We start from the raw sequence: 12,893 nt of genomic DNA on the forward strand, positions 1-12,893 counted from the left end.
ATATTTTATTTTTGACAGTTTTTCACTTACGTCGAACAAAATTTTGGATATTTTATAAATTGGGAAACAAAATTTTAAGAAAAATCATCTTGAGACAATACGAGAGATTGTAAAACTTTGGAGACAAAAAAATATAATTAAACCAAAATTTTACATGATATGAACATTTGCACATATGTAAATGTGTATTAGATTTATGTTAAAAATTACGTTCAATGTTAACCGGCGAATTTTTTCCTTTCACATTACAAAGTATTAAACTTGGTGCGAATGAGAATCCAAACACATTCTAAGCCGTAACTATTTCCTTAAATTTTAAAAATCACATCACATGCTAAAATAAAATGGAATAATGAAATATCAAATAATTTTTTTGAACTTATTTTATAAAAACTTGAATTGTAATGGTTAAATTGATAAAGATTATTTTGATAAAAAAAGTTATTGAATGTATTATGTTCAAACTTAGTATCATTATTCCTTTAAACACACATATAGATATTAAGATATATATAGATATCAGATTGTATTGTCCACACACATATTTATATTATATATATATATCAGATTGTCTCCTCATGTGACCTTACTTCACTTTGTCTACACTTCTGTTATATTCTATGTACTCTCTGACTTTTCATTTCCATGAGAGCAAAGAAAACCAATTTATTTTGAAGCAGAAAAAGAAAAGAAGACTACAAAATACAGTGGAAAAGGACAATAAGAGCTTGTGATTTCTGCTAGAGTAACATGAAATTTGCTGGTATGGGGTAAAAAAGGTTTGCAGATCAAACAAGTTTGAGCTGTCATGGATGGATGGAATAAAAAGCACGCTATAGATTGCTATAATTTCATTCAAGGACGATCATGACTCACTTTTGCAAAGTTTGTGTGTTCTTGATATTGATGATTGCTTTCAAATCTGAATCGTGTTAATCAACTAATAAACAAACTTTCTTAAGGAAAAGGTATATTCAATTAATTAATTAATATCCCTAGCTAATTTGTCAGACTCTTCCTCTGGGTTGGTGAATGAATGGCACACTTGAGCTTATCCAGAACGTGGCATGGAAAGGAACTAATACATGAATGGAATTAAATTAGTATTCCGTATAATATAGCAATCAATAGTTTTTTATACGTGGCCAACTAATTACTTAAATGAGATAAACAATTATTGAATATTGTTATAAAGTATCCATTGATTTTGTCGAGATTAATATCCGTCGGAGAACTTAACAACCTTTAATAGAGTTCTTCTTTTCTAATTACGTTTTTTTCATCCACAAGACTTGAACTTGAGAATTTGCTTAAGTGAATCAAGTTCAGTATCATTCAGACCAATGATTTATGAGTGATCGCTTGTGTGTGTGTCTATATATATATATATAAACCATATTATTGGTATGAAGTATTGATTTTGTCAATATTAATCTTCATCGAAAAATCTAACAAGCTTTAGTAGGATTCTTCCCTCTTAGTCATGTTTCTTTCCATCTACAAAGACTTGAATTTGAGAATTTACTTAGGAAATCTAATATCATTCTCATCAATGACTTATAAGTGATCTCGTGTATATATATATATAGTGGTGTGTGTATAAAATATAGTCATCTGTCACTATTTTCATGCCAACAATATAGTACCAAATAGATAATTAAATTACAAAAATTAATGAGGTTAATAATTATGTAGATGATGTAAAAATTTCTTAAGGGGTTTCCTAGACTATCAATGATAGGAAACAACAGGATCTTGAAACCTATGGTTCTCACAAACAATCAATAAACAACAATAGATAATGATGTGTACCTTTCTCCATAGGAAGACTTGTAACTTTCTCCATAGGAACTTCTCTCCGGTGCACTTTGATTTCCTTGAAAGAGGAGAGAAATAAGATTTCACTTCCTTTGGCCTTTCTTTTCTGCCTCTCTCCGTTAGTGATGACTATCAGTGAGAGAGAACACTTTTCTGGTCAGGAAGGGGACCTTATTTCACGTTAGTGGGTATTAAGCCCCTTTTATAACCACTACTCCCATCAAGTAGCAGTTAACCTAGAAACTTCTCCTATTAAGCCCAATTACAATTTAGCCCTTAATCGTTAATTATTTATTTATTAGTCCTTACATAAGTCACATATCTCTCACATGAGACATTAATTCTAACATTCTCCCACTTGGCTCATGTGACATTAATAAACATTATGGACTAAATAAATAAATAGATTAACTAACATAATGCGCATTAAAATTGACTAAATTGTTCTATACATTGGGTACATCATAATTTCATGATTAAGAATAGGAACCAATTTGAGTCATGGTGGTTGTACATCATCTAATCGACATAGTCCCTTCCATGTACTACAAATTAGTCTTCTCCTTAATGTGACCATTAGTTAGGAGTACATAATTGGTCCAACATAATGTCTTCATTCAAGACAAAACCTGTTAACATTACTCTAACACAAACATGCATGCAAACATAGAGAACAGGTAATCAGAAACATATCATAATTGAGCTCAGAGTGTCAGCAAAATTACATAAGGTAAATTACACTTAATGATCATCAATAACAATAATGTCCATACTTTCAACATGTTCTATAATGTCTTGGGCAATAATCCTTTATTCAAAGGGTCAACTATCATAAGGTTTGTGCTAATATGTTCTATTGACACTCTTTGTTTCTGAACTCCTTCCTTCACGACAAAGTACCTCAATTTTATATGCTTAGCACCCTTAGAGTACTTGTCGTTCTTACAAAAAAATATTGTTGCGGAGTTATCACAATACATTTTTAGCGGCCTAGCAATACTGTCGACAATTCCAAGCCCTGAAATAAATTTCCGCAACCAATTAATCTGAACTGTAGCCTCAAAATATACTACAAATTCAGCTTTCAGATGCAACAACAATTGATGCATACAAAATAGCTTTCATTTATTTTCGTTCCATATCATTTCTAGGACATTCTGCGAGACTAAATTAGTCTCCCTTCTAAATTAGAATAGGTGATGTTAAATACCTTTCCATCTTGAATCTCTCTAGTACTTTATCGATATATATACTTTCTGAGATAAGTCTGACAATCCTTGTGATCTATTATGGAATATTTCTATCCCTATCACATAGCTTACCTCACCCATATCTTTCACTTCAAAGTTTCTAGAGAGAAATTTCTTAGTCTCATGAAGAAGACCAAGATCGTTAGCTACAAGCAAGATATCATCAATATACAAAATTAGAAAATAACCTTACTCCCACTGACCTTCAGATACATACACCGATAAACAATATTTTCCTTAAATCTAAAGGAAATAATGGTATCATTAAACCTCAAATACCATTGGTGGGAAGCTTGCTTTAAGACTGTATATTGATTTCTTTAGTATGCACACCATGTGTTCATTTCCTTCAACTGAGAACCCCATTGGTTGGTCCATACAAACATTCTTCTCTAAATCTCCATTAAGAAAGGCTGTTTTCACATCCATCTGATGTAGCTCCAAGTCATAATGGGCTACTAATGCCATAATAATCCTGAAAGAATCCTTTCGTGAGATGGTGAAAACGTCTCTTTATAATCAATGTCATCTTTCTGAGTAAATCCCTTAGCAACAAGTCTAGCCTTGTAACGTTCAAGGTTGCCATGAGAGTCACATTTAGTCTTGAAGACCCACTTACAACCAACTCTCTTACAACCCTTTGGTAATTCTACAAGGTCTCAAATTATGTTCCATGGAATCTATCTCTTCTTTCATGACATTTAACCACTTCTCAGAACTATCACAACTTACAACTTGTGAAAACAAAACTGGATCATTATCATTAATGCTTAAGTTTGTTTTTGTTTCATGTAGGTATACCACATAATCATTCGAAATAGCTGGTCTCCTTTTCTCTTTGAGACCTTCTTAATGCTACTTCTTGTGGTTCCTCCATAATAGGTTCATTATACATCATGGGTTCATTATTGTGTTGCTCCTCTTCATTAATTTTGTAGCAATAACTGAAGGAGCAATCACGTTACTGTTAGAGGCATAAGCTAAAAGGACTTACACTCTAACTTCTTTAATTTCCATTTCTCGTGGAACTATACTCCCACTGATTTCATCATTTCCAATGAACCTTGCATTTCCAGTTTTGACAATTCTCATACTATGATTAGAACAATAATACATATACCCTTTTAACTTTTTTGGATAACCAATGAAATATCCACTGATTGTTCTTGCATCCAATTTTCTTTCTTGCGGATTATAAATCCTTATTTCTGCCTGACAACCCCAAACATGCAGGTGCCTTATACTAGGTATCCTATTTGTCCACAGTTTAAAAGGTGTCTTTGGAACTACCTTACTAGGAACCCTGTTCAACAACTACATGGTAGTTTTCAAGGTATACATCCACAAGGATACGGATAAAGTCTAATTGATTAACATACTCCTAACCATATCCATTAAAGTTCTATTCCGCCTTTCTGATACACCATTTTGTTGTGGTGTACCGGGAATTGTGTATTGCACACAAATGCACGTTTCTGAACAAGCTTAGCAAATGGACCTGGGTGTTGCCCAGTTTCATCATATCTTCCGTAATACTCATCACCTCTATCATATCTAATAATTTTCACATTTATGTCTAATTGCCCTTTTACTTCATTGTAGTAAATTTCTAAGGCATCCATTGCCTAAGAAATCTCGGGAAGTAAGTAGACATAACTGTAACGTGAATAATCATCAATAATGATGATAAAGTATCATTCCTTTCTGAAAGAACTAACATCAAAAGGTCCACAAATATCAGTATGCACAATTTCAAGAAGCTGAGTGCTTCTTGTAGCTCCTTTCTTTGTATGTTTTGTTTGTTTTCCTTTAATACAACCCACACAAATATTTAGATCCGTAAAATCTAGATAAGGAAGAATTTCATTTTTTATTAATCTTTCCATCCTTTCTCTAGAAATGTGACCTAAACATTTATGCCACAAGAAAGCAGATCGTTCATTCACTAAACTATGCTTAGTGCCAACATTATGATGCAGAGTTAAAACAGTTTCAGCATACAAACTGTTTATTTCCAATTTATATAAACCATCACAAGAATACCAGTACCAATGAGATGATTATGCTTAAATAAATTGAAACATTCATTACCAAATTAAAAGAGTATCCAGTAACATCAAGTTTAGATAATGAAACTAAATTACTAGATAAACTAGGTACATAAAGAGTTTCTAGTAAATCTAAATGATGTCCAGTGTCGAGTTTTACGCAATAAGTCTCGACTGCTTACATTGGAGTTTCACTCTATTCCCCATGAAAATGAACTTCTCATTTGGGCTTATGGTTTGGATTGTAAGGAATCTCTGCATAATGTTAGAAACATGAGTCATACATCCAGAATTAATCCATCATGTATCATGGAAAACTTTAGTTAAGTTTGATTCAAAACATACACGAGCATTAAGCTCACTTTTCTTTTCGAACCAAGACTTGCACTTTAGGTAATCCTTATGGAAATGTTCGGATTTCCTACAAAATTAACAATTATTTCCCTTTGATACCCTTCTTCTGGATTTGCAAAGAGTCGTCATTGTTCTTTAATGACCCTTTGCCTTTATCATGCTTCTTCATAAATTTCTTTTCAAGCTCCTTGATTTTCTTGGTGGCTTACATAATGAACTGAGTAACTTCCTTGATTCTTAAGCCTCATTTCTTCATGAACTAACATACTGTGCAATTCATGCACATTCCATTTATCTTTCATGGTATTATAGTTCATTTAGAACAGGCCAAACTCAGACGATAATGAGTTTAGAATAAACTGAACAAGAAAGTTCTCATTCACAGCCATTATATTTCCAAGGTCTTAAGTCTTGCTGCAATGTTTGTCATCTCAATGACATGTTCATACAAAGTACGTGAACCATCAAACTTTATGATGGTCAATGTACTCATTAATGTCCCAACAACAAACTTATCAGCTGTTTGAGAACACTCTCCCACTAATCCCATAAACCTTTTAGCACTTTCGATTTTAGGGAGAGTTGTCTTAATACTGCCTGCAACAGTCATTCTCATCAACATTAGGCTGAGTCTGTTAGATCTTTCCCAAGCTTTATAATGAACTTTCTTTGCATTGCTACTAGCATCAATAATAGTAACAAACTTTTCTTCCAACATAGCAAGATTATGATCCAAAACACCGAGGTGAAATTGGACTTGCTCATTTTAGTCAGAGAAGTTAAGCCCATTAAAATTGACACAGATGATACATAAGAATCCAATGAATTCAAAACATGTATTACATAATAAAATTCACATAAGTGTTTTGAGACATAAAATACATGTCATACATATGATTCATTCAGATAACGGTCAATGTATATTGATGTTCTCCTTTGGGTGATACACCAACACATAACATACAAACATAATGATGCTAATAAAATTTTAACATTATTTGGCAATTAAATATGCACCAATTAGTAGTATCTATTTCCTTTAGGCATATAAATAAAACTAATGATACATACAAATCGCCTACAATTATATTCATTAATTATAAGAACAACTAATCAACCTTTGGGCGATCCATAAATGTCTTATAACAATGAATTTCAATTACCCATAAACCAATAACCATATAATTTAGCATCCATTATTCTATGAGTAATCAAAATAATCATTAATTTTGGAATTAAATAACCTTACAAATTTGGCCACTTTGGTGACTAACAAATTCAACATACGTTTAATTCCAACCAAATATATATGGCCTGCACATACTTATTGTTATTAACAATTCATAGCCATTCTATTAATTTCATTCCAGGCCATAAAATAATATTTGCATTTATTTATTTTTTTGCATTCAAACACGTTCAAGCTATGTAGCATATACATATATTTACTGCTACCAATAATTGCAAAACAGTCACGTTAATTTAATTAAAGAATATAAACTTTCAATCCTTTAATTACGTTTAATAATCATTTTTATAAAAAAAATCACAAGTGGGATTGGAAATAGCAAAAAGGGATTTGCAAATAGAAATTTCAAAAATATTTCCTTTCTTCTTCCCCTGTCAGGAACCTCGTGCAGCAGCCTTTTCCATGATTTGGAATTAAAAGGAACCTACTTTACGGTCACGCAGCTTTCTCCAAAACATTTGAATTAGCCTTTCTCCATTAGAAATAAATTAATGGCTTTCTCTACTCTCATTCTAGTTAAATGCTTAACGTCCATTAATGGCACCGCAGAAGCTTTCTCATGATATACATAATTTCATACTTTGCAGCGGAAAATATAATTAACGCGAAAGGCACGCTATTAAAACATTAATTAAAAATACATGTAACACAAATTAAAAATCCTAAATTTCATAATTAGGTTTGATGCATAATTTGAAGAAATTAAATTATCCCTAAATTTCATAATTAGGGTTTATGCATAATTGGGAGAAATTAAATCATTCTTGGAGAATCATAAATTTCATAACACATGCTCTGATACCACATGTAAAAATTTCTTAAGGGGTTTCCTAGACTATCAATGATAGGAAACAACAGGATCTTAAAACCTATGATTCTCACAAACAATCAATAAACAACAATAGATAATGATGTGTACCTTTCTCCATAGGAAGACTTGTAACTTTCTCCATAGGAACTTCTCTCCGGTGCACTTTGATTTCCTTGAAAGAGGAGAGAAATAAGATTTCACTTCCTTTGGCCTTTCTTTTCTGCCTCTCTCCGTTAGTGATGGCTATCAGTGAGAGAGAACACTTTTCTGGTCAGGAAGGGGACCTTATTTCACGTTAGTGGGTATTAAGCCCCTTTTATAACCACTACTCCCATCAAGTAGCAGTTAACCTAGAAACTTCTCCTATTAAGCCCAATTACAATTTAGCCCTTAATCGTTAATTATTTATTTATTAGTCCTTACATAAGTCACATATCTCTCACATGAGACATTAATTCTAACAGATGAATCAGCAGGCCAGAAGTTGTCATAATAAGGACGTTTGCAACTTCGTTAGGCAGCATAGATAGAATTGTATGCATGGATATGACCAAACTAAAGTGGTAAAAAATAAGTATTAAAGCATGCTAAAATTGAAAGGAAGCCAGAATGATAAGGACAAAAAAACTGATCAGAGAAGAAAAAAGGGTAATAATGATAAGGGGTGGTTCATTGCTTTCTTTGACGTAGAATTGTCACTGGTGAGAGTGGGAATTGAAGAGCCATATATATTAAGTTACTGATCATAGATTTGCTAGCTATAGGGAACAAGGAAATGTGATTTTTTTTTTTAAATGAAAAAGGGAAAAGAGAGAAACTCTCTCCTCCTTAGGATGTTCTTTCCCACACTAGCAACTTTACCATCAGTGGAAGTTGAGGACAGATGGATTGAACGTCGTCTTGTTATGATTACTCATGTCACTGTTTCATCCCATTTTTATGATAAGAACACGACGCCATTTGTATGTAGTAAGTAACCTTCTTTTGAGGAACGGACACCGATTTATTTTAGCTATGGCATCTAATTAATTAGGATCTATGGTCTACATTATATGGCAGCTAGGTGGTCAATACAATACAATCCAATTTGATCATTGTTAGTATGATGACTTTTTGGGATCGGGCACTTGAACCATTTTAACTAAAAGGTGTTTAATTAAAATCGAGCAAATTTAATCAGAATAAAACTTAACTGAAAAATAGTATGGAAAAATATTAACAAGTTGAATGGTTATGGATTCAAATTCTAAAACCGATCCCAATTGTATTTTACATATTTGTTGAGAAATTTTAGTGTTTTCCTTACTTTGTGAGTTATTGTATTTGAGAAGAATATTTTTGTAATGACAGTAAAAAAAAAAAATTATACTATTATTCAATCAAAAGTTATTGTTTATGATAAATTTGTTAATTTACAAAATTATCTTAAAAAGTATTAAGGATAATTTGTTATTAAATGACTTACATGGTTAGAACGTCATCATTAAACTAGTTGTATTTTAAGACTTTACTAGAAGCTGTTTAAGACTGTTTCCGAGCATGGTGGATGTTGAGGGGATTTCGGCAAAAATTTCGGGAAGCAATAACTTCCAATGAAGAGTGAAATCTACATGGATACTCAGATGCCAAAGTCAGAGAGCATAAGAGATGTTTAAAGTGAGCTTAGATTCATACCTATAGGCTTATAAAGTAGTAGTTGACAAGTGAAGCGATTGTATAGTTGTTTTGGATCATGGATTACATGGCAAGCTCGAAGAAAGTATAAAACAAACTAACCTAGTAGTGAGAGATTCTAGGTTTAAACTTCAATGTTCATATTCTAAAAAAATATATATAAACACCCTTTATGTATTAGAGTCATATTAACATTTTAAATAAAATTAATTATATTTAAATTTTATATTTTATATTTAATTACAAATTTGTAAATGTATAATACGATCAACAAAGCATTGTCTCACATGAAACAAAAGTGTAGCAAGCAGGTTTTGTTTAATTGATTGAACATGATGCGTGAGTTATTATAAATCTTGTAATATTTGTCTTTGATTCCTATTCATAAAAAATAAATTGTAAGCTTTGTGTTGTCACATTTAAGGGACTGCGTATGAATATATTTAAATAATAATTCTATGGGTGAGATCAACCCTTGTCATTCACACTCTTACTTCATGTTGAATTATTTATAAATATGCATTAATATATGCTAATGTTTTTAATTAAAGTTCATATGTAAATTTAGCATATTATATTTCAAAAATAAATGGATGGCAAAATGTCATATATTAAAAGTTTATTTAAAGTTAAGTAGGTAGTCTATCATATTTTATGACAAAGTATTCATCAATAAAATTAGTGGATATTTCGTACCTATAATATAATAAGTAAAAAATATTAAAAATTTAATTTAAATTAGTTTTTGTTAAAATATTTTTTTATAGAAATTAAACTAATCTAAATTAAACTTTTAATTTAGATATTACAATTTTTTAAAATAACAACAAGGTAAAAACTTAAGATCTTGTGCAATCTATCTTAATTTCCATCACTAAGCCAATTACTAGACCAACCCAATAGGTTTATGAGTCTACACTAACCAATATATCTTTCAATGGGAGTTGTATTCTATCTAATAAAAGAGGCTAGTCTCACAAAATATGATAAACCAAATCTTTTAATGGGGGCATTTTATCTCCAATTTATAAGAAACTTATAAATTTAAAAGTGGTGAGTAAAAAGTTCAATTAAGCCAAAAAGTTAATCATTTGTAAAAAAGATTATCATCTATAATGAACATACTTGAAAAGAATAGTTAAAGGTAGATTTTTGCAAAAGGAAAACAAATATTCACAACAAAGAACCTGATTACTTCACCAATAGATAAATCCATATTATAATTCATTACATTCTGAAAATTTAGATCTTTTTACTAAATAATTAGCTTTTATTGGCTATTATTCATAAACAAATATACTATGTGAACAATATTGGAATTTTTTGTATTTAATGTGATGTTTTAAAAAAAAAACTAAAAGATGATTCTTTGCAACAAAATATTCACAACAAAGAACTTTATTACTTCACCGTTAAATTGTTGCTCTCTCTCTCTCTCTTCATGTATGTTATATGTGAGATATGAGATAAACTCATTGTATAAGTAAGGTCTTGAATATGAGAATAAAAATCCTATAAGGAGAACTAACCGTATCATGCTGTAAACATTTTTTATTGGAACAATATTAAGTTCTATAAAAATGCCTATAATCTTAGAATAAAATAGAACATGATTACTTTTTACAATATCATTTCGCCCAAGATCAACCATTTTCTATGGCGAGTCCTTCGTCAATGTTTACCCACTCGTGCAAGGCTAATCACGAAGGGAGTGGAGTGCCCTTTACACTGTTATTTCTGTTCGCAATCTTATGAAAACGAGTGGCATATATTTTTTGCTTGTGATAAAGCTAAAGAAGTGTGGCAAGCTGCTGGGCTTTGGCATCTCATTCATCCAAAGGCTGGTTCTGCGGAAGGTTTTAAGGATCTTCTTTCGACCTTCTCAATCATCTTCAACAACATGAAGTTCAGAAGCTAGATGTTACCCTTTGGAGCATATAGCGAAATAGAAACAGCAAAGTCTGGGATCAAGTTGATACAAACCCTAATATAGTAACTGACCTTGGTTTGCCTTCTCTGAATGGTTGTCTGCACGTGCTCCCACTTCTACTCGTGTTTCTTACTCAACACCATCAACCATATCGTGGTCTCCTCCATTATCGGGCTCCATAAAATGTAACCTTGATGCTGGCATATTCAAAGATCAAAATGCATTTGGCATTAATGGGTTCTGTTTGAGATATGATCATGGTTCTTTCATCAAGGCTAGAACTGAGTTACACCCAGGTATGCCTCAACCTCAAGAAGCAGAGCCTTTTGCACTTCAACGAGCTCGTAATTGGACTCAGCAGTAAAAGTGATTGGCATGTTGCTCCCACTTCTAATTGGCATGTTGTATTTAAAAGTGATTGTATAATGATCCAAGACACTCTTTCTACAGCTAAATTCGGTAAAAAAAAAAAAAATCCTGTGCGAGTTTAGTAAGAGGCAAGTCAACCTTGTGGTCCACAAACTTGCTAGAGCATGAAGGTTCCCTGTTAGCTCTCATGATTTCATTTGTATTCCACAATTTGTATTCACTACTATCCTTAATTAATGAAATGATATAATTATCTTTCTTTAAAAAAAAAAACAGATTTTAAAGGAACAATATAACGTTACCAACATATGATTGGTTTAAATGGTATACACATAACTAATTTTCCTAAGATTAACATTTGTGTATAAAAATAAAAACATTCCCACTGATAGAGTTAATCCTATTATGTAATAGAAGTTTTCAAATCCAACAAAACCAACTTGAATCTACAAACCTAGGGAAAAAAACATTCATTACTTTGTACTATATCAACATACATGAAAAAGCCCGTTTGACATCATCTTTAAGCAAAAACAATATCAATAGTTTTCTATGGCTAAATAAATAATAAAAAAATACCAATAATTCCTTTTTTCTCTCTAAGATATTGGTATCCGGTGACTAATCCATTTTATGCACAACCATTATGAGTGATAAGGTTTCTTCTTACTCAATTTGAATACATCTACATTCTTAACGATTCGAATTGCAGAAACCATTAAATTTTGTTAAATGTAACCATTTTAATCGGTCAAAACTGTTTATAAACGTGTTAAGTTGAATGGAGATTATTTCATATATCCAGACATCCATAAATCATGGTCATGCTTAACCATACCAAACTTGTTTCATTGTGGCAACAACCACATGAAAAAGTTAAGTACAAATTTGCAAATTGCATCACTCATCCAATTGATGTCACCAGCAAAAGAGTCACACTTGACACCACACCACGCCCTGAGTTATGACCTTCTCTGACGATTTGCAACAAACTTTCTTGGATTCACCACCGACAAAGAAAGTCCACTTCACTTCACCCCCTTTATTCATTCACCCTCAGGCCCATCCTCACTGTGCATATTACAGTTGTATAAAGGGATGGAAGTTAGTTAGAATAGCTAGCATAGGAAGTTAGTTATTACAATTGTATAAAGGGATGGAAGTTAGTTAGAATAGCTGGCATAGGAAGTTAGTTACTATTATCAGTTAAGCTGGTTAAAACACCTTGTATATAACCTTGTATCTCCTCATTACCCATTAATAAGAATTTGAGAATTTACCTATTATTTATATCTCTTTGTTATTATGGTATCAGCAGAAATAAACCCTTTATGCTTTCTCTTATCCCTTTCTAGCTCTTCTTCTCCTATTCTTTGGTTCTTCGAAGTTC

General features: G+C 31.7%; 1 long non-coding RNA gene across 1 annotated transcript; it reads right to left on the reverse strand.

Annotated features, from left to right (window-relative positions):
- Positions 1-10,802: 10,802 nt before the first annotated feature.
- Positions 10,803-11,528, reverse strand: LOC114411458. The gene is made up of 2 exons (XR_003666448.1): positions 11,206-11,528; positions 10,803-11,094 (listed from the first exon to the last, which is right to left on the reverse strand). It is a non-coding gene; the product is annotated as an uncharacterized LOC114411458 (long non-coding RNA).
- Between the last annotated feature and the right edge of the window lie 1,365 nt (positions 11,529-12,893).

The sequence above is a fragment of the Glycine soja genome, chromosome 5, assembly GCF_004193775.1.
Source record: "Glycine soja cultivar W05 chromosome 5, ASM419377v2, whole genome shotgun sequence".
Taxonomy (NCBI): Eukaryota; Viridiplantae; Streptophyta; class Magnoliopsida; order Fabales; family Fabaceae; genus Glycine; species Glycine soja.